This window comes from Lactuca virosa, chromosome 1 (genome assembly GCF_052849685.1).
Source record: "Lactuca virosa cultivar CGN04683 chromosome 1, Lactuca_virosa_CGN04683_v6, whole genome shotgun sequence".
Lineage (NCBI taxonomy): Eukaryota > Viridiplantae > Streptophyta > Magnoliopsida > Asterales > Asteraceae > Lactuca > Lactuca virosa.
Window position 1 is genome coordinate 42,104,553 of NC_136426.1, and position 5,200 is coordinate 42,109,752.

Sequence of the window (5,200 nt, forward strand, 5' to 3'; positions counted from 1 at the left end):
ACATCATATCTGATAGTCATTTCCATTGAAACAAACTTTTAAGCCGTGTTCCAAAACGCATATCACAAATTTTGTTGTCGACATTTGTTTATGTATACGTGAGCAAAGATCGACAAACATAACATAATCGAAAATTTGTTTTACGAGGCATGAAAAGTTTATCGAGGGTCTCATTTGAAAGAAAGCTCGGCTAGGCTACGACATGCTTTGCCCAATGATTCTCGTGCATGGATAGACAAAAACTGGTAACCATAAACGGGCAAGGGAGTGTTTCCATATGGTTCGTTATAATTTAATGACATCAAGCACCGCCGATTCATAACTTCATTAAAAAGTCGCACACAAACTACCAATAACAATGATGATTGTTTTCTTTTTATGCAACAACGAGGCAATGGTGGTGTCAACGGCGTAAGGTCAGAGGTATTTAAAAAAAATTAATCTCTTTTACTTTAAACTAGTGTTGTAAAAACCGATATAGGCAGCCAATTAATCGGCGCCCAGGCTCTTGGCGGCCCCCAACCGCTTACGAATAAGTGTTAATAGACCTTGGTCTTAATCGGTCAAAGTCAGTCTAATTCAGTCCAAGTCGAAATAAATTGGTCCAGATCGGACTCTAAATCGAACCTTGTCAATCGAGCTAACTGCAAGAAACTAATGGATCAATGAGGCCACCTAGCCAATAAAATTGTCGACTCAATGGAGCCAGCTAGCCAAGGAAACTGTCGGGTCAAAGGAACCAGCTACCCAAGGAAACTGCGAGCTTAAAGGAGCCAACTAGCTCAAACGATGGCCGAGTTCTTTTTTCAAAGGATGATGCAGGTCCCATTTTATAAAGTAAGCTTGTCTTCATCTTTTGTTCCACTGGCGATGTGGGATACCCAAACGTTGAACTTTTCCACTTCTTTACAGTTTACACATCTTTACACATCCTTTTTTACAGACGACGTGGGTTACTCAATTAATCCCCGCCTAGTCGATTAACCTCTTAACCCAAATCCACCGACTAGATAACGTCAAACGTTATTTACAACCTTGCTTTAAACTAGTGTATACCACAATATATATGTATTGTTGTGTAGCGTAAATGGAAAAACATATTACAATATTATGCTGAGGATATTATTGATAGGATGATTAGGAAATCATCAAGTTTTCGGGCATACCAGATAGATGCACAAAGATATGATGTGATTGAACAAAATAAAATTGGTATGGACCACTTACAAACCATTTGTGTATATATGGAAAATGGAATTTGACATGTATACCGTGTTCTCATGCTATGGCGACTTTCAAATAATTAAGATATAAGCACCGCCAAAAATGGGTCCAACGGTATTTCACAATTGAAACATATCTAGCAACATATAGAGTAGTGGTGTTTCATGTGACAGTTTTCATATGAAGATGAACAAACAGATGAAGTCATGGTTGTATTACCTTCGTTGATCGACATACAACAAGAAGGGCGTCAAAGAACCCATAGTCGTATCTCATCCCAAGGTGAATGTTCGGTACAGAAAAAAAACAATCGATGGCAAAATATCGGACTCCCAAGTAGAATCGTGACACTTTGTTCCAAGAATAAAAACAAAATCTGGATCATCATGTAGGACTAAATTAAGCATTAAAAGTAAGGCTAAGTCCAACTCTAAGGTAAAAGCTAGTCAAAGATATAGTCAAAAATATACTACTATCGATCTAAAAAAGTAATAGTAATGTTTGTACTACGTTTTGAACTTCTATAACTCAATGAAATATCATATTCGATAGACATACTTGTTTATACTATACAAACAAAACAAATCATCTAAAACATGCTCAAAAAGGGAACAAAGTTAATCAAACAGGTAAATCAGTCGTGCATGATCAACTCTATCAGTCCACCACAAAGCACCATGTTCCATATCAGTAGGTTGTAAGATATCTACGGGGGGGATTTTGCATAAAATAATAAATAAAGGTTAATGATATCATATTCCCTTATGGCTAGTTATATAAAATGGTAAACTAACATACATACCACAACAACATCAAGCACACACATAAAAATCATTGACCCTAAACACCTAAGCCTCGATTATGCAACTGCCCGATGGATCACACCCCGTCTGGGGTACCCAACGTCCTACTATATGGAAACGTCTTCATGATTAGGGGTGTTCGTTTAGATGGATCGGTTCGATCCGATCCAATCAAGTAAATCAAAATTAATTTCATTTTTTTAATATGTTGATCGAAATAGTAAAAAAAACCGATTTGAACCAACAAACTTACAATTCTGTTGGATCAATTTTTTCAATTCGGTATTTAGGAAGTAATTACATTCCAAGGAATCATTGACGGAGCATATATAGGGCCAGGGGGGCTGTGCCCCCCGCCCCCTCCCCCCTATTTTTTTATAATTAGTCCAGAAGTATTAAAAATGTTACATATTATGCCCAAAACTATAAAATTTGACTTTGCCCCCCTGTTCTTCGATTTTTATACGTATTCTATTTTCGCCCCTCGAAAGAATTCAATCGCTATCTGCAAGAATGTGGTATACGTCATCAATTCACATGTGCCAACACTCAAACGGACATAAAGACATGACAGAAGCAAAACACATTTCAGAAATTGAAAAATGAGATTGGCAAATTGGAAACAAGCGCCAAAGGGCTAATGTTTGAGAATTGGGATAATTACATGTGTCGAGGGTTTTGAGATTTTGGCATTTTGTTGCTTTATTTTATGACTTAAAAGATAATCAAAGTTTATTAGTTTCTTTATTTTATGACTTAAAAGATAATCAAAGTTTATTAGTTTCTAACTTACTTGTATAGTTTTAAAATATAATTTATAAACAATAAATTTAAAGAACTATATTAAACATAAAAAATATATATTAAGATATTATTCAATTTTTTTTGGACTATTCTGATCATATTTATGTATCCAAAACCAAACCAAAATCCGAGATATTAATTATGTTTTGATTCAAACCAATAAAAAAATATGAATATCCGAACCAAATAGTCCAATCGGACAATTTGGTTTTATCCGAATAGTGAATAATCTTATCCATGATCCAAACCTAGAAAATTAACATGTCAAACAAATAACAATCATAATAATGTTAAATTATATTTTTATAATAACTTATCATGATTTTATCACAACTATATTATTGTATGATTATGTACGCTGCCTAATATGTGTAATAGTTCAGTTATAATAGAATCAGTTTTATAAATTTAAAACTTTGATCGTTAATTATGTATAATTAAACATACATTCATCCAATGTCCCTCACATAATATGTTTGCCCACAACTCACAAATGATACAATTACATTTTTTTAAGTCGGATGGCAAGAAGAATGATTTGACTGTAATAACCCATCGTTAGACTTATTGGACTGAGTTTTTTTAAAAAAGCAAGATCACATACTTTTGGTATTAGGCTACCCTTATTAATGATCCCAATGGGCCGCTCACCAATAAAAAGTTAAAAATAAAAAATAAAAAATAAAAAATAAATATTTTGTGGCGAACTAGGATGCCGACACAAACTATGCTCATGAAGGCCACTTTTTTTTTTTTTTTTTTAAACATTAGATAAACAAGGTGTCCACCAATTATTGGTGGAGATAAATCATTTTTTATGATTAAAACTAATTTTACTAAATAAAATATACCAAAATATATTATTAGTTTTTCTCTATAAAAAGATCAATATTGATATAATTTTTTAATATAAATTAGGTTGAGTTAGAATGCTAATGAGTGTTAAAGATTGAGTTGTCGATACAAAAGAGAGATAATATATATTTTTTAATAGATAACTAGGTTGGATTAGGTTGGAAACATTACAATATATTTTTTAATAGATAACTAGGTTGGATTAGGTTGGAAACATTACAACGCTTATTAATACACTTAGAAGATTCAAAATAATATATATCAGAGGCCAGTCGAAAATAACTGATATCCGATTAACCCAACCAACCTGTTTACAATTCGGGTAGATCGGGACGGGTAATTCGTGCATCGAGTTTGGAAATTCGGATAATTGGACAACTTGATATTTTTTTTTAAATTAATGTTCTCAACCTATTGTCTGAGCCATATTATAATACTATGTTATGAATATGAACTCAAACATTTATTCATCTTTAAAATGACTTTGATGTATGTCAAAAATTTAATTGCTGATGATAAAAAAAAAAAAATTTGAGTCGTAGCATGCTAACTCAGTAAAAACACCTCGAGCTTAAAGTTTTGGTAGCAGCTGCATTAAAGAAAATGTATCCAATAAATATCATATTAAATTTGTTATTCTTGTCATGGGACACAAACATTTTGGTGATTAATTAATCATTTTAAATACCAATGCAAAATGGATTCTCTTTAAATTCTTATGCTTAACTCATTTTTTAAATCTTAAATTCGGTTAGTCGGAAATAAGGTAACTATTCGAATGCAAATTTGAATTTGTTTTTGTTACTAGGCTGAGTTCTAGCAGGTTATCCGGTATCATTACTACATCTTCATTAGTGAAGAGCATGCCACATCATCAAGGTAGTCACTCCACCACATGTTCATTAGCTTTTGGGGCGGTGCTCACTAATGAACATGTAGTGAACAAGAAAGAGAGAGATGGACACAATCAATCCTAAAGACTTCCGTGATCATCCGTGGAAGCAACCACTAGGTTTTGGGACAGTGTTCACGGTGGAAACCCCCTCGACCATCTCAGCTTTCACGTGAGAAAAAGTAGGGATGTCAAAAAGTCTCGTGAGACCCCGTTTCCGTTTGGAGGTATTTATTAAAAAAAATCAGGGCGGTGGCAAGACTAACCCCTGTTTTAATTTCGGGGGCAGGGCATGGATGAGCAGTCTCGTCCTGAAACCCCATGGGGTCCCCGTTAATAAATTATACATATATTTACGTATATTAATTATATAAATATACTAAATAATAACATGATTTTGAGTTCCCAAAATTTAACAAAAAAACATGTTTTTAAGTTGTTAATATAATGTTTTTAAGATGCTATAGTTTTTTTTAACATGTAAAATTTTGCTTTAAATAAATATTTGTTATCTAAAAAATAGTTTCTTTTATTCCAAACAACAACTTCTTTTAGCCAAAAAAAAGATAGCCCAAAATCAATCGGGGGCGGGGGTAATAAGGGGCAGGAGGGGGGGGGGGGG